General features: G+C 34.2%; 1 long non-coding RNA gene across 7 annotated transcripts; it reads right to left on the bottom strand.

Annotated features, from left to right (window-relative positions):
• Positions 1-18,055: 18,055 nt before the first annotated feature.
• Positions 18,056-20,958, bottom strand: LOC116001594. 7 transcript variants are annotated; one of them, XR_004094249.1, is made up of 6 exons: positions 20,303-20,954; positions 19,943-20,015; positions 19,342-19,408; positions 18,862-19,005; positions 18,661-18,762; positions 18,056-18,546 (listed from the first exon to the last, which is right to left on the bottom strand). It is a non-coding gene; the product is annotated as an uncharacterized LOC116001594 (long non-coding RNA). The 7 variants fall into 7 exon arrangements; XR_004094248.1 differs by having other exon boundaries at positions 18,056-18,570; positions 20,303-20,953; XR_004094251.1 differs by lacking the exon at positions 18,056-18,546 and having other exon boundaries at positions 18,578-18,762; positions 20,303-20,507; positions 20,805-20,950.
• Positions 20,959-27,823: the final 6,865 nt, after the last annotated feature.

Raw genomic sequence — 27,823 nt, 5'->3', positions numbered from 1 at the left:
TGTAGGAATATTTAATTACAAATATTGTAAGGATCCAAATTGAATAAAATCCCTTACAAGAATAAATTCAATTAATTGGGCTCTTGATTAGAATAATCAAATTAGGCTCAAGAATTGTGACACCCCAACCTTACACAAGCTGAGATAGATAAAAACTCAACACAACAGCTGACTATCTCAACCAACAACAGAACATAGCGGAAGCGAATTTAAAACCTAAGGGCGTCATGCCACATCTAGGTAAGATAACACGGCCTAGATGCACAGGCTAACCATAAAAACTGAACTGTATAAACGATAATCCTTAAGTCAAGTCTCAAAACATCCAAACACTAGTCAAGAGTTTATAAAGAAATCTCAAATGGCTCACAGGCCAAAGCATAAATCTAAAACATAACCACTATCTAAGCCTCCTCATACGGGTGTATCTCTATCGCGCTCACGCAAAGACTTTAAGGCAAACCTGGAAAACACACAAAGAACCATTAGCAAAAGAATGCTAAGCAACCACCATTCACACCCGCAAGGAGATATAGATATATAATAAGCTTGTAAATAGGTTTACACACCCATATAGAATATAAACACCAACGAACTGTACAATAGTTCAAAACGGATACTCAACAACAACAAGCTGAACAAATCATAAACCAAAACTCATTCAAACGAAGCCAAAGTCCAACGACGAAAGCATAAGACAACAACGACCATGACCAAGATACCAACTGAACACAATCATAAGGGACAATCAATCATAACCGAAAACAACGAGATATCAACCGAATAAACAAAGACTCACAACCAAAGAACCGAAAGGAACCCTCAACTCCAACCACCAAATCCTCACACCAACCATCACACCGAACCCAACCCCAAATCAGAAGCCAGGTACACAGGGGTAAAACCCAATCACAGGGACCGAAGTCCAATCACAGGGGTGAATCGACCCAATCACGGGGGTAATGAACCCAATCACGGGGTAATGAACCCAATCACAGGGACCGTAGTCCAATCACAGGGACCTAAGTCCAATCACAGGGGTCATCGACCCAATCACGGGGGTAATGAACCCAATCACAGGGGTAATGAACCCGAATACCAACAATAGTAGCACAACTAGTTCACCCAACAAACTCCAATGATACCAACAACCAACATCACATACTCATACTCCAACATCATCCCAAAACAACCAAACAAAGTGTTCATCTCATCTATGAACACAAACAAACTCCCAGGTAAAAGAATATCAAGAATCAATAGACCAACAGTACAAAAGGGAAACTAAAGACATGAATAAATCTCCAAGACAAGGTAGTAAATACCCAACAAAAGGCATGGATAAATACTCCAAAGACATGGTAAAATACTCCACAAAACAATCCAACAATAATCAGAAACAAAGGAGAAACAACAGACAACAACATCACAAAGCAGCCTCTGGGAGCAGATTCCCAGAGAACTTGCGGAACACACTGACGGAACACCGTCTTCCGCCGCACTCCTCCGCAGGAAGGAGGCGGACTGCCTCAACGGAACACCACTCTCCGTTCAACCCAACCGCCTTGGCCTTGCGGAACTCCCCGGCGGGTTACATTGTGCCGCCGAGGACCTCCGCAAGGTCAACTCCAACCCCAGTTCCAGAACATCAACAGCAGACACGAAAGAGGTATTTCCAGAGAGCAAAATCAGACCCAATACACCAACATTTCATCCAATTTAGAGGCCAAAGACATGGAAATCCAAACCATCAATGATCATACAACACTAATCAAAAGATCAAGATGAAATCCAACAAATAGATCCAACAAAATAGGCTAATCACAAAGAATTTTCAGGATTTCCAACACCAAGAACATCATATAGAATAGGAGTGAATAAAAATAGTTTTGATGGACATAGTGGTTACCTCAAAGAGCTTTTTCCTAACCAAGCAAAGCCTCAACAAAGCTCACAAAGCCCCACCTTCTTGATGATCATCTTTTACCCAAAGAACCCCAAAAAGAAAACATAAGAACTTGCATAAAGATCACTAAAACCATAAGATGCAAAGAATATTCCTAGATAGAGGCACTTACCCAAACTCAAACAAGCCTAAAGGAGCAATCTTGACTTGAATTCTTGAAGGAGAAATGAAGATCAAATTTGGAGGAAAATGAAGATGAAAGTGGCGTGAAAGTGTAGGAGTAGGGAAGAGAGAGGGAGTGAAAACCTTTAGGGATTTTTAGTCTTGAATATATATACTACAATACATATATTATATTAGGGTGAAAGACTTAATAAGAATTGGGCTCAAAACATATATTATATACATACAAGAATATAATGTACAAGATTAATTAGTTGGGCTAAGAAACTCATCTCTAGTCAATTAATCATATATATATTAGAATAAAGAAAGCCCATAAGATGTCTTAAAGACTTTATACTTATATATTATTAAGAAATTGGGCCATTGTAAGAATACTTTTAATTATAAGAATTGTAAGGATCCAAATTGAATAAAATCCCTTACAAGAATAAATTCAATTAATTGGGCTCTTGATTAGAATAATCAAATTAGGCTCAAGAATATATATATATGTATATATATTAAATTGAAAGAATTAGCCCAATTGGAATTAATTAAATTACCCAAGGAATCAATTATCGGTAGTAAGGCTTTAACGAATTTTCGGGGTGTTACAACTACTTTCGAACTTGCAATCGTAGACACGTGTCGTAAGGCTGGTCAAATTACCATGGATTAACATGATCTTGGTGTGTAGTGGCACCGACCATCATGCCCTATGTCAGGGCACCACACGTCATAAGATGCAGTAAGCTCAGAAGTCATTCCCTAGGTTTCCTAAAGGACCCTAAGTGTAAATTATTGTGAAATTATTATTAATTAAGAATTAAATATAAAATATGACCGTGACTAAGAATTAAATCCATATTTAACTCTAAAAAAAAATACTACGTATAACAATTGTTATACGGTGGACAATGATAAAAAACGGCGTCGTTTCTTTAAGTAAAGAAATAACGACCGTTATATTTAACAAAAATCCCGTATTTGTGATGCGCTCAAAATAAAATGAAATTACAGTGTATCTAAAATGAAACTGGATAATATGTCTCACATATTGAGTATATATATTATTAAATGAAACTGTAGTTGAACTGAAATGATACCTTAGTTGTGCTGAAATGAAACTACAGTATATATATAATGAAACTGAATAACATGTCTCACATATTGAATTTATATTGTCAAATGAGACTGTAGTTGAATTGAAATGATACTTTAGTTGTGCTGAAATGAAACTACGGTATGTATAAAATGAAACTGAATAACATATCTCACACATTGAGTGTATATTGTCAAATGAAACTGTAGTTATATCAAAATGATATTTTAGTTATGTTATAATGAAACTACAATGTATAAAATGAAACTGAATAACAGTTTCACATATTTGAGTGTATATTGTCAAATGAAACCATAGTTGAATTATAATTATACTTTAGTGATATTGTAATAAGATTGTAGTGTGTATAAAATGAAATTCAATAACAAGTCTCACATATTGAGTGTATAATGTCAAATGAAACTGTAGTTGAAACAAAATGATACTTTAGTTTTTTTTTTTTTTTTTGAAATATGATACTTTAGTTGTTATGAAATGAAATTGCAATGTATACAAAATGAAATTGAATACATCATACAAATAGAAGTAATTAGACGGAACGGGTGCTGTTTCTTTTAATAAAACAAAAAACGATACTGTTTTGAGCTATGGTCTACAATAAAATTTGCCTCTATCCCTTAATCCGCAAATATTTGTTTATATCTTCATTTTTCAAAAGTTGAAATATGATCCCTTAATGTAAAATGAACATTTGGTTTATATCACAGTCGTTGCAGAGTGAGATTACCTGGCTAATTCTGTATTCATTTCGTTCCCAACGAAAAACATGTGAACGGCAGGATTCAAACCTACACGGGCAGAGCCCACATGATTTCTAGTCATGCCCAATAACCATTCTGGCACGTCCACAACTCCACAAGTGTATATTTTTTCAAACCAGTAATTACTTAAACATCTTACAAAATTACCACAAATAGAAGGTATTAGCATCAACCTCTTTATATTGGTAACTTTTAACTATTTTATGGTATACTTTCCTCCTCATAATATCTCAAATAGTTTCAAGGTCCGTTCAGGAACACAAGATATTTTTTAGCGCACGGTAATTTTAAACTTAAAATGCAATTACAACGGATTGAGGACATTACCATCAATTCTTTCACAATAATTTGCCATTCTCAATCATTATTGTATGGACCATGGTCCACATAGCTATGTAGACCATACTATCAAATAATACACTTTTAGTATATTAAAAATGTACATTGTATTCAATAAAAATATATTATTTGAGTACTAAAAGTACATTAGTTTGTATAATGTACATTTAGTATATATAAATAATGTACATTTAATATATTTAATATGTACATTATTTTGTATAATGTACATTTGCTCTCAAAAAAAAAATAAATAATGTACATTTAATATATTTAAAATGTACATTTTGTTATGTCACAAAGCACTTGGTCCACACTCCACACAGTAATTTGCCGCTATTTGGACTGTGAGCAGAAATACAATATAAACATAAATGTGCAGTCCAACTATAAGCTTAAGCTTTTAGTTGAATGGAGCACATGATTCAATTTGGTATCAGAGCCATGCAAAAGGTTATGGGTTCAAATCTCCACGTGTTGCTTGGAGCCCATCAAAGTCAATCGGCCCGCACACGTGAGGGGGCGTGTGAGCATAAATACAATATAAAAGCACATGATTCAATTTGGACCATGAATATAATATATATTTTTAATATACTAAAAGTACATTATTTGTGTACTGAATGCACATTATTTGATAGTATATAAAATAATTAATAATGTATTTTCAGTAATCAAATGATATACTTTACGTACATAAAAATAATGTAATTTTAATATATTAAAATGTACTTTTTATTTATCGTCCACACAACTGTGTGGACCACGGTTCATGTAATAATGATTGCCACATAGCTATGTTGATCATCAATCGTTATATCGTGGACCAGGGTCCACAGTGCACTAACCTTGGTTCGAAACGACGTCATTTCGATGTTAGTGGATGGTGGACGCGAATGACTTCAGGGAATTCCTTGTCTAGAATACACAGAATCCTTATCTAGAATACACAGAATGACTTGAAGAAATACACAGAATATTGACACAACTACATAGAAATCATCCTCCTAACATTCGAATACACAAAACACGTCATAACATATGTTTAAGTACCCCTAACATGAATACACATAATCGTAGTCTACAATACACAGAATGCCTTCAAAGAATACACAGAATATGAAAACACCAAATGCACAAACACATCACCCTTGTGTTTAAGTACCACTAACATGAATACACAGAATTCTTGTCTAGAATACACAGAATGATTTGAGGGAATACACAGAATATTGACACAAGCACACATAAATCATCTTCCTAACATTCGAATATACAAAACACGTCATAACCTATGTTTAAGTACTCTTAACATGAATACACAAAATCGTAGTTTATAATACACAGAATGCCTTCAAAGAATACACAGAATATTAACACAAATACACATATCGACCGAAACGAAAAGTGTGATTTCCAAAAAATAAACAAACCGTTAATTAAAATGACCAAAACAATATTTCTCTATTTTATAAGTTGCCATGTTTAGCCTATAGACCTTATTTCTCTGTTTTATAAGTTAGGCCCAAAGCTAACTTGTCTTTGGACCAATTCTTATTCTTATGGAATTTGTTAAAGTAGCTAATTTAATCCAAACCCTAAAGGCACAAAATATTTTGGTTCTCAGCCCAATAGCTTCTTGTTGGCAAATTATTGCATGGACCATGGTCCACACAGTTGTGTGGACCAAAAATAAAAAGTACATTATTTTTATATTGAAGGTACATTATTTTTGTATTGTAGGTACATTATTTGACAGTATATATCAAATAATGTACCTTCAGTACAAAAATAATGTACCATAAAATAATGTACCTACAGTATAAAAATAATGTACCTTTAGTATAAAAATAATGTACTTTTTATTTTTGGTCCACACAGCTGTGTGGACCATGGTCCATGCAATAATGATTGCTTCTTGTTGCGCCATTATTGGACAAGTTCCTTTGTACCTTTGATTAGTTCTTAATTTTTTTTTTTTAACGATCTCTTATGGTGTGTTTGGTTTGCACATGGAAATCGAAATTGAAATTGGTATCAAATACTTGTTAATGGTAATGGATTTTGGTGAAAGTATTTTGCATGTTTGGTAGTAGGGTGAAATGAGTGATTATTAATAGTTGGGGAATAGGAGGAAGAAGGGAAATGAAACCGTTATTTTATTAGGGAATAAATTTTACAATTAATGGGATAATAAAAACTCATAGTAGTGTTCTAAAATCTGTCAACCAAACAATAACAATGGCTTTGATATCCATTCCTGATAGTTAAACCTGTCAACCAAACACACCCTTAGTTTGATTAACTTGTGATTAGGTCGATCTGAGTCATTTTGTTAACAAGTTCACGAATAGCCAATGACGGTAAACTGATATAAATAATTTTTAATACGAGGAAAACATTATATTAAAAAAATTACATAAAACGTGACCAAACTATGTCTAAAAATTTAAGTAGAAAGTAGTTGGCAAATGCCATCGGGAGTATGTTTTGATGTGAATATGCTTAGGGTATATTTCTTTTTTTTTTTCTTCTTCTTCAAATCGAAATGAAAAGAAATTTTATAAAATCAAATATAATCTCAAGATATAACAAATAACAAGTAGAGAGTAAGAAAATTACTCCATACAACTTGTTAAAAAATTGGACTCTCTAACTAATAAATGAACAACCATATTCGCTATTCACATATCATTAAGCGAAAAAAAATATAATTAAGAGAAAAATCCATTCAGTTTTAACCTCACTTAAAATAAAATCACAAAACTCTAATTGTCAAAGAATTAACTTCCTATAACAAGACATATTTTTACCACGACAACTCACCGCTAACCCACCCCACATTGCCCACCACAAGTTTGAAAACCAAAATAAAAAAATGAAGGGAAAAAGGGAGAAATGGGGAACTGGATGGGGGAGGCAGCTAGGGTTTAAGGGACATGAGAACATGGCGAGTCACCGAACCACCGGCCTTCTCCATCTCCATAATTTACGTCTTTTCACTTTATCTTTGAATTAGTTGGCGTAATTCAATGCCTCCCACCTAACACTACACTACACGGAGATACGCGGAAAATGGAACACCAACAATATCAATTATTATTGCATGGACCATGGTCCACTCAGCTGTGTGGACCATGATCCATGCAATAATTTGCCCCAACCATATAACTATGACTCTTTAATACCAGTTGCCATTTTTCGAGTATAGTGACGAAAATAACAATTTATTTATTTTTTGGAAATTAAAGTAACATTATTGATCCTTTAGTTGTGACCATTGTTATGGCAAATTTTACCATGAATCATGGTCTAAAACAGTGTTTTTTTATTTTTTTAAATGAAAAAAAGGTACCGTTTCGTTAAACTAATTTTTTTTATGACGTATTCACTTTTCATTTTATATACACTGTAGTCTTATTATAGCAAAACTAAAATATTATTTTGATTCAACTATAGTTTCATTTGATAATATACATTCAATATGCAAGACCTGTTATTGAATTTCATTTTATATACATAATTGTAATTTTATTGTAATACCACTAATAATTCAACTACAGTTTTATTGGACAATATACATTCAAATGTGTGAAACTTGTTATTCAGTTTCATTTTATATTACTATAATTTCATTACAGCACAACTAAAATATCATTTTGATTCAAATACAATTTCAGTTGACAATATACACTTAATATGTGAGAATTGTTATTCAGTTTCATTCTATACACACTGTAGTTTCAATATAACAGAACTAAAGTATCATTTTAATCTATTTAAAGTTTCAATTGACAACGTACACCCAATATATGAGACATGTTACTTAGTTTCATTTTAAATACATTGTAGTTTCATTACATCACAATTAAAGTATCATTCTAATTCAACTACAATTTAATTTCACAATATACACTCAATATGTTGGACATGTTATTTAGTTTCATTTTATATACACGGTAATTTCAATTTATTTTGAGCACATCATATATACATACGTGATTAGTTATGCATAACGACCGTCGTTTTTGTTTATGTTTCTTTTTTAATTTACTTAAAAATATAATACAACTATGTTTTTAGACCATGGTCCACAGAGTTATATGAACTATATTATGTTCCAATATGACGCCGTTTCTTTTAGTTAAAAGAAACGAATGCCGTTACCGTAAACCAATGACGTATCATGTTACGAATATGTATAATGAACCTGCAGTAGAATTAAAATGATATTTGCTATATAAACATATTGTGTGTATAAATTAAACTAAATAGTGAAGCTCATACATATATGTATATTGTCAAATAAACATGTAATAGAATTAAAATGATATTTGCTAAAATGAACATATATTATTGTGTGTATAAAATGAAATTAAATAGTAGAGCTCATACATATATGCATATTGTCAAATGAACTAATAGTGGACTTAAAATGATACTTTAGTGTTATAATAAACATTAATAAAATAAAACTGGATAGTAGAGGTCATATAGATATGTAATGTAAACTATCAAATGAACATGAAATGTAATTAAAATGATACTTCAACGTTAGTATAATGAAACTAGTATATGTAAAAAATGAAACAAAAAAACTAATATAACAGACTAGGAAAACGATAACAGATTTTTTTAAATATTAAAATCAAACAACGTTGTTTTACTTGGTCCATGCTGCTACATGGACCATTGTCCACAGTAAAATTTTCCTAGTTGTGATTGTGGTATAATAAATTTACTATATCAATTATTTATGGTGTAAATATAATAGCTAACAAGTTTTTATTGAAGTGACAAATTTTTCCTAAAGGTTTAACCTTATGACCCATGTGAATTAAATCTCAATCATTATTGCATGGACCATAGTCCACACAGCTGTATGGACCATAAATAAAAAGTACATTTTTCATATACTAAAAGTACATTATTTTTTTTACATAAAGTACATTATTTAAGTACTGAAAATACATTATTTTATATATACTATGAAATAATATATCTTCAGTACAAAAATAATGTACTTTTAGTATAATAGAAATATATCATATATTCATGGTCCAAAGAAGCCATTAAATCTACTCCGGGCCACTAATAATTGAGAAGCTAATTAGATCTAAATCTTGATAATAATTAAGAGACTATTTGTGCTTTTAGTTTTTGGAAAATTTTCTATTTTTAAAATTTAACAGCGGATTTGAAAAATAATATTTTCTGGTTTTAAAGATTTTTCAAACACAAAAAACACACATCACTATTATTCTTATAAACTTCCACTTCACATATAATCTACTCAATCACGGCCACTCGCCTATCCTATAATCACAGTTATTTATGTATCTACCCATGTTATTAGGAATGATAATGTTGGTACTTATTTGTTGATCTATTTTCAAATTTTTTTTAGTACTACTTAATCTGTTCATAGCTACTTTCTCAACCTACTGAAGCACAAAGAGTTAACAATTGCCTCCACTGAGGCTCGAACTCACTCCCATCATCCATGTGGGAGTGTTAACCGGGACATCGAATGCCATTAGACAACAAGGTCTTGGCACATTTAAAACTATTTAAACATGAATGAATATTACGCGTACCCATTCTAAACCCGTTGACACTACCCATAAAATACTCGAAATCATCTCAAAACTTGTTTTAAACATACGCACGCGCACACAAAATTAGGTATTAGGTTTGAGATTTTACACTAGTACAAAACAAGCCATTCGCGTCTGTTACAAAACACAAAAGGCGTCTATTTTACAACAGGTGCATATGAACAAGACGCTAATAGTCTTGCCTTTAGGCGTCTGTTGTTAACAGATGCCTAAGTTGAGTAAAGGCGTCTGTTCTTGTTCTTATTTAAAGAACAGACGCCTTTAGTATTTAAAAAATTAAAAAAAATAAGAATAGGCGCCTGTCAACAGACGCCTATTCTAATATATACTCTTTTTAAAAATAAATTTTTAGCTACCTGCTGCAATAAAATTCTTTTTAACCATATTCAACATAATCTAATAATTTAATAATCCATCAATAATATACTATTCAAATTAAAATGTCTTAGGATTATACTACTACCAACATGTTGGCAAACCGTAAGTGTTACAAAGATATATACATTTCAGATTGTATTTGATGGAGACAAAAGTCTCCCAATTCCTTTGATAGCAAGTTCCAGTCACATTGAACAACCATATGGATGGCAGAGCAATATAGACAAGCTGATAGCTGTAACTAATTCCAATAAGCATAGCAGTGTTCTTTTTTTAAAATAAGCATAGCATAGTGTTTTTTTTTTTTTTTTTAAAAAAAGCATAGCATAGTGTTAAAATGATAAAAATGTACTCCCTCCGTTCCTAAATGGATGTCTCATTTGCTTTTTACACGCTTTTTAAGAAATTAAAGTAAAAGTAATGTGCTTTCCAATTATACCCTTCACTTTTTCACTTTTAGAAATAAAAGCAATAAAGAATGCAAAAGTCATTAGGGTAAATTGGAAAAAGTAGAATAATGGTGATGTTCAATTTTGGAAAGAGGACAACATTTTGAGACAAACTAAAAAGGAAAGTAAGACAGGTAAAATGGGACAGAGGGAGTATATATTAAGTATAATTGGTACCTCATAATGTGTTCCATCCTTAAATTACACTTTTGCAACAGCATATTTCTTTTTCTTGAGTAGCAGCATTCTTTTGTAATCAATTTCCAAACATTTATATTTCTTGTTAATCTACAAAAGAAAAGTGATTCACCTATCACAGAAAGGCTAAAGGCTTAGCATAAAATCTAGAATTGGAGAACCCAAGGCAACCATGCATGCTGCATCAGAAATGGTTTAAGTCAGAGAACTGAAACTCCAAGACAACTATGATGGCAATTGGCAAGTGAACTAAGCATTAAAGTCTTCTAAAGTTGGCACATTGTAAAGCTACTATTCTTTCCAATGGAATTATGAACAATAAAAAAAAAATCTTGGAAGAGGCATACACAATTAACAACATTCCACAGGTAAAGAAAATAAAAGGGGAAAAACTACTAAGCCTCAAAAAGAACCAGCTTTGGGTGAAAGGAGGATTTTAATGCATTCTTGTAGTAAAGTCAACAGAATTATTCTCTAAAAGCCTTGTAGTTCTCAACTTTTATATTGTCTAAAAATCTAATACATTCAACCTTAGCAACAGATGTCTAAAAAAGCCTAGTTAGGTGACAATTTTTCCAGTGGATGTACTTCAAATAGAACAACCTCAGTAGAGACTAGAAGGTCATATTATTCAGTCATTCTCTTGGAGTTACAATGAAGGTAGATGCATCTCCTTGTAAACATCACAAACATATGTACACATTTTACTTCAAAGCATACTTGGTTGTCTAAATTTGTTCCATCACAGGTTTAAGCCAAACAGTTAGAATTAATGGCAACGATTTGTAAATGTGAAACTTACCAAACACATGTATTTGTGCAGCAGCATCAACAATGTTTTGTACTGTAACATTGACCAGGATTTCTAATGCCTCTAAACTTCAGTGTCACAAGTCACTGTCCACAAATTAAATGTGATTCTCCTCACTGAAATCTAAATAAGAAAATATTAGCAAATATAAGGTTTTGCAAAACTACAAAAGAAGTAAAATTTGGAGTAATTTGTAAGACTTTTCCCAATACAATATACATTATATACTGTGGGCCTTAATAATGTGGTGGTGCAAGTGGATTAGGCCCATTAAGCTATATGTTGGATTGAATCCATCATTATGCCTATATAAGCCTGCAGTGATGGGATGCAGGACATACAATCATATAGTGCCTACAGACATGGTACTCATACTCCTCAGAAATACCAAGTACACCATCTGCGGTTCTGAGTCAAGTATGAGCCAGAGCCAAAGATGGTTGACGGCCTACAGTTGAAGAGGTGTTTCGCTTCCGCTACTACGAGCAGTCCAGGCTATGCGATTAAAAGCTACGGCTAGAGGTTAGTACGATCCTGTTTATTGCATATTATGGTATTATGTAATAAATTTAGACTTACAGTTGGTATCAGTGTCAAATCTGCCTAGTTTGTTGTATTGTTTTGGATACAAATATTATTTTGAAAAATTAATATTAATTTCGTGTACATAGAGTTTTAGTACATGGTTTATTTTTTTTCGAAATTTAGCATTGTATTATTACCTATTGCCTGAAATTTTTTTTTTCTTCGGATTTAATTTAAAAAAAAAAAAAACAAAAAAGTCTGGCATAACTAACTGGATTGTTTTCGCCGGTGATCTGAGCGGCGACTACGAGCCTTCTTTGACGGTAGCCACGACGGCAAGCTATGGGTATCACCGTCGCACAACGTACATGGATGACGGCATATGATGGACGCGATCGGCGGAGCAGCGAGATGCGGAGGAGATGGGCTGGTTTGCATCTTCGCGTTCTCCTCTCCGTTAGGGAGTCGGCGGTCGGCGACTGGTCTTGGCTGCTCCTCACGCTGCCATGGACGACGACGGCGGAAATTGGCTGGTTCGCGACGCTGCTACGGTGGAAGGTGGTGGACGGATGCGTATTTCATTACCGCCCTTCGACTACTGGCATCGCGATCGGCGGCGAGCGTTGGTCCGTTGCATCCTTCAGGCGACGTCGGCGACATCAGGCTGCTGTTTCTCCTTATTCCGGTCGGCGATGCTGGTGGCTTTGGTTTTGGTTTTAATCAAAGATGAAGAAGATGGAGGAGTACGTATGGCCGTACTGGTAAATTTCTTAATCAAAAAAAGCAATTTTGATTCTTTTACCATATATTGTAAATATTTGCCTTAAAAATATATACATGCTTATAAATGCTGTGAGTTTATACATGCACAAATATGGGCAAAAACCATCATATTTTATTCTAATATGATGTTATATATGTTGAGCTTCATCGGCGCTGGTACGTACGCTAATTTCCATTTTAATTAATTGCAATTATAGTTTTTTTTACCATTTTATTTATCATATTTATATTTGTCATATTTATATTATATATATTAATTTTGGTAAATGGCAGTTAATTTGTTTAAATATTTGCCATATTAATATTACCATATTTAATATTATATATATTACTTTGACAAATGGTAAATATATAGTAACATTATACATATTAAATTTAGGTAAATGGTAATTATTAAGTTTATTAATGCCTATTAATGTTACCTAATTTAATATTGTGTATTATTTGGCAAAAAAAAAAATGGTAAATATTTGGTAATTGCTTGTTTTGGAATGTTAATGCCCTTTAGTTTTTTTTTTTTCCTTCATTATGGTATTAAATTCATAATTAAATTATTATTCAATTTTGAACAAATTAATAAGTTTTAATTTGTTTGAATTTTAATTTTAAGTTTGAATATTCGGTTTAAATTGTATTCAGTGTTACAATTTAAATATTTAATTGTGGAGTTTGAGTTCGTAATATGCATAACTTGAGCATGCTATATATATGTTTTTTTTTATTGTTATAATTATGCCTTTAGAAAAGCATGTTCATTAAGATTGAATTTAGAGCCTTTTAGGACTGAATTAATTGCTTATTGTGCATGCTTTAGTGCCTTTTAGGTGAATTTAGTGCCTTTAAGAATAGATTATGCATATTCTTACTCTTTCAGTCAATACTCCACTTCTTTTGGAGGATTTCAAAGCACATAAAGTACATAAAACTTTTCATAGTACTACCCTATTTAAAGCCTTATCCTTAGGTCAATCTACATTTATATAGATCAACCAAACGATTTTACTTCAAATATGAGAACACATGATTTAGGGAAGTTTCTTGGGGAGGAACACTAGTTTTATGGCCCTGGCTTAAAACGCCTTGCTAGCTGAAACTGCCATAGTGCCTTCAGCCATATTGCTACTAGTCCCCTTGCGACGCTACTCTGTCTAAGGAGTTGGTTTTTAATGGAGCCTTAGCCCCAATCAACTTTCCTGGGAGTATACCTAAGGATTGTATATCATGTTTTGGTTTAATTTGTTTGATTAAGCTTTAAATACTCTTGCCATTGTGATTATGTTCAGTTTGGGTCAATTAAAGAGTAGTTATAGCATCTTTAATTTACTTAAATTACATATTAAAGATTAATCACATAAAGTTTAGGCAAGAAACCTTGTAGTTAACTCTGCGTTATATAACGAAATTTAGCCTACAGGCAATTTTGTTATATTTGTAGGGTTAATTAGGATGAAATACTAAACTATGATCATAATTTGCCCACAGGGATTATGTATCGGCATATAGTTTGGTCATTAAGGGTGGATAAACCTTACCCAAACCGTACCCATTCCGTTTCCACCATTCAGTTTTGGTAATATTATGTACTTTAGTTATTTTCTCTCTCTATTATGTGTCTTAAAAATCCTCACCAAGCCTTAAGTTAACCGCTTATTTGGACTAGTCACATATGGTATCTTTGCAAATATGGAAACATTAAGAAGGTGTCTTACCATAATTTGGTTGTCATTGTTAAATATTAATGGTGGTTATAATGTTGATTATTACCATCAAATATTTTAATTAATGAAACTGTTAATGTTAATATGGTATTCAGTTATAAATCTTGAATTGTTTCCAATTAAGTTTATGCGACAATGTTCCAGTCAAGAAAATATTTTGGTCATTATTATGTTCTTGGCATTTTTCGGAGTTTAAATTTTATTAAGTTTCAAAATTATATCCGAGAATGTTTCTACAGTTAGTGGTTTTAACTATTGTTTTTCCATATTTAGTCTCCTATTTAATGTGATAATATTATTATGGCTATTGCCTTTTGGATTATTTGCAATTTGCTATTAATGATAATAATATTATTAATTAGGTTATGGAGAATCAATTTAATAATTTTGGAAAAACATATTTGCTAAGGCAACAAGTTCTTTGAATTATGATTAATATTATTGCCCATAATATTTAGTTAGGTATGATTCATACTCTTTGGATTGTTTCATGCATTTGATCACATTAAGTGCATAATATTAAGTTTAATTATGCAATTAGGGTTTGTGAGATTTTGATTTACAAATTACAACATATTCCTTTGGTTTGATATTGTTAAAATTTGTAAATTCAATCTATTTCTCATCAATTTGATCTTTATGCATTAAAACATTTTTCCATGGGCTTAAAGTTTGAAATTTTCAAAGTATATATCCATTATGTCATTAAAATAATAATAATAATAATAATAATAATAATAATAATAAATGTTGGGTCTCTTTGGTTTGGACTCATATTAGTGTTTGGATAGTAATTCTATACTTTGAAATCTCATATTAAAAATTGTTTTAAGTTATGCAATTTGTTTGGAATATATGAGTTTAATGTTTAAGTTTATGCATATTTGTCCTAGGCATAAGCATAATATTTTGTTTTAAATGATGCAATATTTTTATTATGCCTTTAGCACTGCATAAATTTAGGATGGAATTATATTAGTTCCTAATTAAGTTGGACTTATGCATAAACTTTAGTTACGGTGGTGCCTGAATTTAAGCACATTTGGTCCGTTGATTTAGTTCACCCATTTAAGCTTTAATCATAAGTGAACCATGCACTTTTGGTGTATACCCTCCAACTTTTAGGTTTATAACCCCAAACAGTTATACATTGAGTGCATATGAATTGAGGAGGCATACTAGTTTTATGACCATGACTTAAGAACATCTTGTGCCACTAGTCTCCTTAAAAATCATATATTTGGATTTTCCCATCACGATCTGGTATAATCTGTTTGTTAAATTTTAAATTATTCCTTGCCAATGTGGTTTGATTTTAGTTCATTAAAGAATAGCCATAGCATCTTTAATTTACTGATTTCTCTTAAGTTTGAATGACATAAAGGGTTAGGCAATGAATTAATAATTGTCTAGTGATCTTATAATTTTAATTTGGTTGGGGAGTAGCCACAACATCCTTTAATCAGTTAAAATTATATATTGAGCAGTTTATCTTGATCACATAAAGTTTTAGACATATCATTTGTGATTAATTGTATTTAATATGATGGAATTTAGCCCACAAGCAATTTCATTATATTTGTATGATTAATTAGGATTAAATACTGGACTATGATCATAATTTAGCCCACATGCAATTATGTATCAGAATATATAGTTTAGTAGTTTTATCAGTAATGATGGAAACAAATAAATTTATTTAGTTAATGAATATTTATAAATATTTTTCATCTCTATCATAAAGTTTAATTTTATGATGCAAACTTTAAATCATATTTTTTAATTTACCCACAGGGATTAAGAAAAAGAACATGATTTCTTAAGTTTTATCATAATAGTTGTAATGAATCTCGTTGATTAAAACTTTAGCCTACAGGCAAGTCTTATATCACTTGATTCTTCAACTCATTTGATAATTGTTTCATCATAAAATTTCAGTTGGATCTAATTGAGTAAAACTTTAGCCCACAGGCAAGTTTTATGTCTCTAGATTCTTCTGTCTATTTAATAATTGAGATGAAATTTTATCATAAGGGTTTTAATTGAATTTAATAGAATTTAAACTTTAGCCCATATGCAAGTTTTATGTCAATAAATCCATCGCCCATTAGATAATAATTTTATCACAATTTCTTAGAATTTATAAATTTAGTTAAATTATACTTCTAAGTTTTCATGGTTTGCATTGGCAAAACATGTATTTAGTTACTTCCCAAAATTTAACCACTTTTATTAATTATTTCGCGAATCTTGCTCGGTTATTTGGACTAATTGTAGTAAGTTACGTGATATATTTGATATACCTCTTTTGGTTTCCAATAATAAAATGTACCTTTTTGAGCCAAATTCTAATTTGGTTTTGGAAAGTGTATTTTATTATTTTAGTATATCCAACTATGGTGGGAGTTATATCCTCATTAGTTATTACTTTAGTTGGATTGGAACCAAATTAAATATTGATTATGTAGTATGCCCAACTAATGGTGGGGAATTATATCTTCATTATTTAGTTGGTCAAATCACTTGTGAGAACGTATATCACTAATTCTGTTGAAGAATATTTTAATTAGTGGAGTGATCATTTAGAAAAAGATCATTAAGATGCTCCACTAAAGATTCCACAAGTATCAATCTTGTATTTGTTCACATAAATTCATAAGTTCAAATTATTGAACATTTGATTGTGCAACATATTTGTGACAATGTTGTAACAATATTAAGGAGTTTATTAGAACAAAACATTTAACTTGTGATACACTGTTATTTAAATAAATTCTTTAGCATGTAATAGAGTCTTTAATTTCTTCAAAATTGATCCTGGGCCATTTTGGTTTGTAAGGCTCAAAGACAATTTTGCAAGATATAAAAGTAAGACTCATAATGTTCAGTTCATTATAAAGTGGACCTTGAAGTTATTTGGGAAGTTATGGTGTATATATTTAAAATTTCACATTTATGGACTTAGAATTTTAGTTTATTGTTTAAGTTGTTGGAATGCTTTTATGACTAAACTATCTTTTGGCTATTTTGATGAGTGGGAGTGACAAACGTGTCAACTCCAAGCCCTTGGCCGTTAGAGGTAGTGCTTAAGTTAAGTTATAAAACTAGTCATGAAACATAATTAGCATTATGCTAACAATAAGAGATCTCTACTTAAGACATAGTTAACATTAAGGATCTTAGAGATCATGAAGTGTACTCTCTTGTACAATTTGGATGATTTTCTTTTTTAAGTTGCGCATATATTTTATTTTGAGAAACATCCCTTAAGGTACCAAGAATAAACATTAGGTTTTTTCATAAAGGACTTAAGTTGGGAAATAAAAATGCATGTGATGCATAGAAGATATTACTCTGTCGAGCAGAGGACATATCGCTATAATTCGTGTGTTTTGTTCTTTGATGAGAGTTGTGCTAGTACTTGCACCAAGTGGGAGACTGTAAGACTTTTCCCAATACAATATACATTATATATTGTGAGCCTTAATAATGTGGTGCAAGTGGATTAGGCCCATTAAGCTATATGTTGGATTGGACATCTGGGTTTAGTCCAATCCATCATTATGCCTATATAAGCCTGCAGTGATGGGATGCAGGACATACAATCATATAATGCCTACAGACATGGTACTCATACTCCTCAGAAATACCAAGTACACCATCTGCGGTTCTGAGTCAAGTATGAGCCAGAGCCAAAGATGGTTGACGGCCTACTGTTGAAGAGGTGTTCTGCTTCCGCTACTACGAGCAGTCCAGGCTATGCGATTAAAAGCTACGGCTAGAAGTTAGTACGATCCTGTTTATTGCATATTATGGTATTATGTAATAAATTTAGACTTACATAATTATAATACTTAGTAAAATTTGGAGTAATTATTATCCTTACATGCAAGCATTTTAAAGCAAATGCTGTCCTCTGTTTAACCCCCATCATCAGTAGAGAACCCTTGGAAATATGAAAAATAATAACAAGGCAAACATAGCAACCCTGCAATTCCATTTGTGAAGATAGCAAACAATTAAAGTCTGACTTGAGATGAAAGCTTCTATAAGTCTAACTAATTTACTGGGGAATAAAGCCTCTCACCTTTCCACCCATGCTTCTTTGAATTCAACTACATAAGGGTGTTCCACTCTTTCTTTGCACCCTACATGTCTTCCACTCTTCCTTGCCTAGGATTGGAACTCTAAGGAAATGACTACCGCATCAAATGCAAGCAAATAATGAATCCTAGAATTAGAAAAGTTCTGGCCAGTCTCAGATCCCCTACTTTGAATCTTTGATGAATAAATATAAAATCACATTTTTTCTGTGTGGTAAAGGTTATTCCTAGCTTTATGCAGTTTATCTTCCATAATTCTCTATTTGCTAGTGGACTATTTGCAATGAGGACACAGTTTACTGCTTTCTTTTTTTTTGTAATCTCATCTTGCAAAGTAAAAGATTAAATGTAAACTTCATGCTGCTAATAACTGCCATATATATATATATATATATATATATATATATATATATATATATATATATATATATATATATCTTCCATAAGCATAAAGATGCTCATACCTGAATCCTTTCAAACTTGTGCTGCTCGAGGACTTGCAACACAGACAATATGCAAGGGAAATATAATCTGAGCATTTGGCACATGAATAACATAATAGGAAGCAAATGATCATTCTTGGCAGATTGATAGTTGACATAAAGTTGTAGAACAATAGTTCTTTTTGCAGTTATGACATTTGTTAAGTATGATGAGGTTTAAAATGAACTGGGACTGTTAGTTAATTTCTACAAAGGGAATATTAGTTAAGGTTTCAAATGAAGATGACACATAAACACAAGAATAAAATGCTAGAAACCAAATTAGACTTCTTACTGATCTCTTAACCAGAATAAGATTGGAAGAAGTACCCTTTTAAGTCCCAGAACCATTAGTATAGGAAATGTAAATTTAATAACTAACTGTTTTGAGCATATCATCATATTTTAAGCATTTTGATCAATCACTCATAGTAACATACTAAATTTTGTCCCACTGTACAAATATGTAAATAATTATAGTTGTTATATGATGAACTAGAATTGTTTCCATGAGTAGATGCCTAAAAATAATGAAAACCATAACAAGTCATAAAAGAAAATGTGCTAGACCAGAGTTGATTACCTTGCAGCTACCTATCATATATAGCCAAAACCTTCCTTGTCATGATATCACTATTGCAAGTCTCCCTTGGTTGCTGAGAACGAAAAACAAACATGATGGACATACCATCAAAATGTGATAAGAGCATGAGTGCAGTGCTTCTGTCAAGTTGTCTACAATAAGAATTTGAAAGGATCTATGACAATAAAATAATTGAATGAAAGCATATATAGCATACTCCATGGAGTTCCAATCCTAGAGCACAAAATTTCACTAAAAACATAGAATCCAAATTGCAGTTTGCTCTGAGGTCCTAGGAAAAATGATTGAGGATATTTCATCAGAGTTTCTGGTTCATTGACACATAAACAGAAACTATACCTGCTTCTTCACCTTCTCTACAAGGTCATCTCAGATGCGCTTCCGTCTTCCTCTTATCCCTTTCTCAAATCCATAATGGTTTCCTCCACCCCTAGCTTGATTCACACTCAAGCCATTAGAGGACACTGGAATACAGGGGATCCCAAACCTAGTCTTTGTATGTGTGAGTACCCCACAACACTTCTGTATACCATTCTTCCACCACCTGCAAGAAATCCATATATAAACCATAATCTCTTATGTGAACATTAGTTAATTTTTAAGCATATTAAGCTAAATATTAGCTAATATTGAAGATTTGCGTCGTAGTCAAGTGGAACTGCGCCGGAGCTATTGCAATCGCCGGGTCGAGGGGAGAGGAGCTCGCCCAAGTCACCGTCAGTTGATGTAGTTTTCGCCGTTGACCGTAGATGGGATCGGATGTCGACGCGGTTAGGAGAGGGGATAACTAGCAACACACTTAGCAGATCAGATTGCCGGGGTCGAGGGGATAAGAGCTCACCCGTCGTCGTTTGTGATAGCCTGCTGCCGTCGGCCATAGATGTTAATGGAGGTCAGCGTTGGTGAGGGGAGGGATACTTAGCAGATTTGATCGAACAGATTGAGAGAATGAGGAGGGGCTAGGGTTTTTTTTTTATGCTTTTAATAAGACAACACGCGTCAGTTGTTAAAACAACAGACTCCAAAACGCAAGCGTATTTTAATTTTAAGGACTGGCGACTGCTTTTTTAAATTAACTGATGCTAATGTTGTTTAAAATTTTACAAAAATGCCGCTTGTTTGTTTTAGAAACTCTTTTCTCAACAATAGATGCTAATAGTCCAATTTTTATTGTCAATTCTCTACTAGTGTTAGTACTATTCGAGCCCTTTTCAAGCCCCACTATCAATTATTTGCACCTATCCTATTAGGGTTTAGGAGGTCAGATGTTTGGTATTATTTTACACGTTGTCATCCATAGTTATTATTATTATCGTACACTTTAAAATTCAAAAGGTAACACCCAAAATTTGAATATTTGAAATAAATAAATAAATAAACATATATATATATATATATATATATATATATATATATATATATATATATATATATATAAAACTGACTCGATTCGACATGCATGCATGACCGCACTACTCAATATTATTGTCAACTATTACTAGCATTATTTGTAGGTTAAAGTGAAGAAAAAATTAAATTGCAAATAATTTCTTATATTTTTCATTTGAAAAATAATATAAATATTAGATGTTGATAAACACATTTTTCATTATATATATATATATATATATATATATATATATATATATATATATATATATATATATATACACACGTGNAATATAAATATTAGATGTTGATAAACACATTTTTCATTATATATATATATATATATATATATATATATATATATATATATATATATATATATATATACACGCACGTGCGTGCGCGCGCGCACACACACAAGATGAAAATGAGAAAATTGTGAAAAAAAAAAAGAAATGGAATATGAATACTAGAAAAATGCAAAAAGAAATGGAATATGAATACTAGAAAAATGCACTATTTTTGTTTTCTATTTTTAAATTGAATTAAAAGAAGAAAATCACCAACATTTTAACTTTTATCGTACATTTGATTCATGAAATAGGCCTGAAATAAAAAAAAAAAATCATTTTTAAAAACAAGCTTATTCCATTATTTGACAAAATCATTTTATTTTCAATAAAATAATTTCAATGGGAATAGGATTCTAATAATTTCCCCAAAGTCCATTTTATAAACTAAAATTATGATTAGCACTCCACTCTCCGATTCAATTTGCCTTATATTAAATAAAAATGGTTCATATGCCACCCTCCTTAGACTTTAAATTTTTTTTTGAAATAAACCAAAACGTACTTTCATTAAACACACATCAAGTCTGATCCAACAACAGAAGAAATAAAACGAGGAATACAATCTGAAAAAACATGAAGCTTATTATCATGATTCTGTAAATACTCCTTTGCTAATGTGTGAGCCACCATATTTGCACCCCGATGAACAAAAGCAACATCAATGGAGGAGAGCTGAGACATACGAGCTCTAATCTCATAAATAAGAGTACCAGAAGGAGTAATATTTATGCCTTCTTTAATTGCATTCACCACAACTTGCGCATCAGTTTCAATAGCCATTGGACTTTATCACCTCTCCTTCACCCAACTCAACACCTCCCTCACCCGTATGACCTCGCCCTCTCTAGCCGAGTACATCCCCTCAAAACTTCGAGCACCTCCTCCTCCTCCTACCACTCCCCCATGATCTCGAAGAACCCACCCAATCCCCACAGTTCCATGCACGCTATCTATCGCAACATCCACGTTGATTTTTAGGCTACCTTGAGAAGGAGGCTTCCATGCACGAGACACGGTCGATGAACGACAATGTTAACATTTTGAGCAGCCTGCCAATTCATAAGATACAATAATACCAAACGAGACACCGGGCCCAGATCAATAAACTGAGAATCAAAAGCCATCCTATTTCTATTTTCCCACAAAAACCAACACACCGTAACAACCTTTTTTATATGATCTTTTGGAACTATTTCCCACATCCCCTCCACCCAATCATTTATCGAAGCAACCTCCTCCAAACTCAATACATTACTAAGCCCCCGCCAACACTCATGAGCAAACGTACAATTTGTGAATAACTGAACAACTGTTTCCTCAGACTCACTACACAAGAGACACATAGGTTCACAAGCCACCTGCTTCACACGTAATACATCTTTAGTAGGCAAACAGTTGGAACAAAGAGATAAAAAAAAACATTTTATCTTTGACAGAACACTCAAATTCCACACCCTAGCCCACTTCACCTCCCTCACCAGACTAGCCCCCCGTACTACTCATCTTATATGTACTTCTCACGGAATAAAAACCATATCCCTCTCCCGCCCAATACCACGAATCTACCACAGGATCTGTAGGAGTAGGGATGCTCCAAATAAGCTTAGAAACTCTAATATTAAACACATCCATGATCAACTCCCTATCCCAATGATTCTCATTCACATAAAAAAGAGTGTTCACTAATGGATTACCCAAATATGGTGGCTCCGGAGTAGAGACATACGGTTAATCCAAATCAGGTAACCAAGGATCCCCCCATACTCGAACCACCCCCCATTCCCTATTCTCCTTCTAACCCCCACTCGAAACAAACCTTGAGATTCCCAAATACTATGTTGGAAAATAGCACTAAAAATGGCATTTTAAGTGGCCATTTTGTGGTATAAATATATGTGGGTCCATATTCGATTTTGGGTCGGGTCAAAGTAGATTCGGGTTCTTCGTAGTTAGACGAAGAGATCGATATATTATACGCTCATAATAGATAATGGGTAAATGAGAAATTGATTCTCAAAGTAAACCCATTTGAGATGGAATTCAAGTATGGAAAGCTTATGTAGCTTTGTACCACATTGGTTTGGAATGAACTTTTGCACCACTATATATACAAGGGTCCTTTCATGACTAATTAACTTGTATAGCATAGATGCTCTCTCTCGCGCGCAGGGGGGGGGGGTGCAAATCAAATCCCAAACTGAGCTTGAAAAGGCGTGACTCGTGTACGCCGGCACCTGCGGGCATGAATGTCGTCCGAAAAATTGGCTGGCCTTGCGGGCTAAGTTATTCCATATTTTCGAACGAGTTTTCCATCTCAAACCACATGAGATCGAACTGATCTCTCGTTCGAAACATCAAATGAGCTGACCTCGAGAGGTAGTTCGATGTCTCGCGGACGGAGTCGACCTCTCGCGTGCGAGTGCGATGTCGCGCAGCCCGTATTGGCGCGCGCATCTGATGTCTCGCAGCATGCGCTGTTTGATGTCTCGAACTAGCGCTGCTGATGTCTCGAAGGTACGTAGACGCGCGCCCGATGTCTCGCACACTGTACCACGACTCCAGTGACCTCTCGAGAGCGACTTTCCACCTACTGTGTCTGTTCAGAAATGACTCTTGGTATTATGGAATTAATGTGATTAATTCCAATCATTATTTTCAGAGTTATTTCTCTTATAATGGACTAGTTAGTGGATATAAATATTTCGCTAGTGGAAGGAGGTTACACATGGGAAGTTAAATGCCAGATTTAATGCTATGATCCCATCCTTCACTATATATTCGTTGTGAGCAGCAGGTTTGAAAAATACACAAAGAACACACGGCATACACTGCTTTCTCCCTCAAAACTCTGCTCACATTTCCTTCAAGCCATCTGCGTTCATCCCACAGTTTTAGTTCGTCGGGCTCCAAGTTTGTGTGCTCAAACGCAGGAGTCGTAGTACGTTTTATCCTGGGAAACCTAGACCGCAACGTTTCAACACCCCGGGAAGCGGTAAATAAGGTTTTAAGGAAAGTGGCAACGCGACTCGTACTTACAACCACCCAAGTTCGTGCAGTTCACCCGTCAACTTCCAAGGCCACTCAACCCAGCGTGGTACCTTCTTGATTTGTAATTGTTTAATCCTACGTGGATTATTTTTCCTTGTAATTTGTTGTTATCGTTTTTCCAATTTCTTGTATTTCCGACCGTCAGAGAGGTTTTTCTCTAACAATCTTAAAACCTTATTTCTTCTACTCCTTCTGACTCTCGGATTTCTGGAAAGAAATGGAAAACGTGTTGCCAGTAGCCAACCTTGGGGATGAAAATCATAATGTTGTCGAAAACAACAGTGGGGGGAACGGCAACAATGTTGCACATTCCCAGGCACCGGTGAACGTAGGTTCACAATGGGGTGTCAATTCGGAGGGGTATATCCCCACGATGATGGTACCTATGGTACCAAGTGGTTCGGCTGAAAAACCAGACAAGTTTACGGGATCATTTTTCAAGAGGTGGCAGTAAAAGGTGCTGTTCTACCTCGCTACTCTCGGCTTGTCAAGGTTCTTGACCGAGAAGGTTCCTGAGTTGAAGGAACAGGATGTTCAGTCAGTAATGGCAGTTGGGCTTTGGAAGGATTCTGACTTCCTTTGCCGCAACTACATTCTGAATGGGCTGTGTGATTCCCTTTACGATATCTATCGTAAGATCGGTACAGCTAAGGCACTGTGGGAAGCTTTGGACCACAAGTAGCGAAGCGAGGATGCCGGGGCAAAGAAATTTGTTGTTGGCAGGTTGTTCGATTTCAAAATGGTGGATTCAAAGACCGTGCTGAGTCAAGTTGAAGAGTTGCAATTGCTCTTTGACGAGATCCGTGACGAGGGCATGCCGATCAGTGAAGCCTTCCAAGTGGCGTCCATGATCCACTTGCTGCCTTCGGGATGGAAAGACTTCAAGAACTACCTGAAGCACAAGCGGAAGGAGATGAGTCTGGAGGACTTGATCTAGCGGCTTCGAGTTGAGGAAGGGAACAGGACTAGTGACGGAAGAGGACCTCTCGTGGGAGGTGCCAAGGCCAACGTGGTGGAGCACGGGCAAAGCTCCAAGAAGGCCAAGAAGGGCAAGAAAAAGCTGGGTCCGAAAGGTGGTGTTTCCAAGGGCAAGTTCCAAGGGAAATGCTACAATTGTGGCAAGACGGGCCACATGTCCATGGAGTGCAAGGCTCCAAAGAAAAAGAACAAGGGTTCTGAAGCCAACATGGTTGGTGATATGAGCCAAAAGGTGGCTGAGATTAGCCTCTCGGCTATGGTCACTGAGGTCAACCTGGTGGGTTCCAATCCGCACGAATGGTTCATCGACACTGGTGCAACTAGGCATCTATGTTGCAACCGGGGTATGTTCAGTACCTTTGAAGCCATTGAGGGTGAAAAGGTCTGGATGGGAAACTCTGCTCAGTCCAATGTTGAGGGCGTGGGCAAGGTGATTCTGAAGATGACTTCTGGGAAGGAACTAACATTGAATAATGTGTTGTATGTTCCGGACCTTAGGAAGAATCTTGTTTCTGGCTCGTTGTTGAACAAGTATGGATTCAAGATGGTCTTCGAATCAGACAAAGTAGTTTTGTCGAAATTAGGGATGTTTGTTGGTAAATGTTATGTAACTGACAGGCTTTTTAAGCTCAATGTAATGCCTGTTATCAATAATAAAAGCAAAGTTAATTCTGTTTACTTGCTTGAGTCTTCCAATTTGTGGCATGGTAGACTAGGTCATGTCAATTTTAATTCTATGCGTAGATTAATTAGCATGAACCATATTCCTAATTTTCAAGTTAATGCAAATAAGTGCGAAATTTGTGTTGAGGCAAAACTAACTAAAGCTCCCTTCAAATCGGTTGAAAGGGAGACTGAGCCACTAAGATTGGTACATAGTGATTTGTGCGATTTTATATTGATTCAAACGAGAGGTGGTAATAAGTATTTTATCACGTTTATCGATGATTGCACACGATTTTGCTATGTGTATTTGCTAAAGAGCAAAGACGAAGCCAAGGAAAAGTTCATTCTTTATAAGGATGAAGTGGAAAACCAACTTAATCGAAAGATTAAAAAGGTTAGAAGCGATAGAGGTGGTGAGTACGAAGTACCTCTCGGTGACTTCTGTGCGAGTGTTGGAATAATACACGAGCGTACTGCACCGTATGCACCTCAACCGAATGGTGTTGCCGAACGTAAGAATCGTACATTGAAAGAGATGATGAATGCGATGCTTATAAGTTCGGGCCTACCTCAAAGCATGTGGGGTGAGGCGATTTTGACAAGTAATTACCTTTTGAATAAGGTACCTCACAAGAAGCTCGATAAGACCCCTTATGAGCTGTGGAAAGGTTGGAAACCTTCCTACCAATACCTCAAAGTGTGGGGGTGTCTTGCCAAAGTTTTGGTTCCAACACCAAAGAAAATAAAGATAGGTCCAAAGACGGTGGATTGTATCTTTATTGGATATGCACACAACAGTAGTGCTTATCAGTTCTTAGTACACGAGTCCCATAATCCTGACGTACATAAGAACACTATAATTGAATCAAGGAATGCAAGTTTCTTTGAAAATGTATTTCCTTGTAGGTCTAATGAAAGACCAAGTACGTCACTTCGAGAGGTCGAGAGACCTAGTACGTCACTTCGAGAGGTCGACAGACCAAGTACGTCACTTCGAGAGGTCAACATACCAAGTATGTCACTTCGAGAGGTTGACGGACCGACTATGTCACTTCGAGAGATGGACGGACCATGTACATCACTTCGAGAGGTTGATGTTGCTATGGACAATGATGTCGGGCATTCTGAGGAAGAGCCCGAGCTCGAACCGAGACGTAGTAAACGGGCGAGAGTTGAAAAATCATTTGGTCCCGATTTTCTAACTTACTTGTTAGAGTATGATTCGAATACTCTAACTTGTTTGATAGAAAATGAACCGGATTTTCTCTCTTGTTTGATAGAAAACGAACCTCGGACTTATAAAGAAGCTGTGACTTCTACGGAGGGTCCAATGTGGAAGGAAGCGATCAAAAGTGAAGTGGATTCTATCCTACAGAATCACACTTGGGAACTTGTTGATCTTCCTCCAGGTTGTAAACCTTTAGGA

The sequence above is a fragment of the Ipomoea triloba genome, chromosome 13 (assembly GCF_003576645.1).
Source record: "Ipomoea triloba cultivar NCNSP0323 chromosome 13, ASM357664v1".
Classification (NCBI taxonomy): domain Eukaryota; kingdom Viridiplantae; phylum Streptophyta; class Magnoliopsida; order Solanales; family Convolvulaceae; genus Ipomoea; species Ipomoea triloba.
Note: the sequence above shows the minus strand (reverse complement) of the source record. Positions and strands in the feature narration are given on the sequence as shown.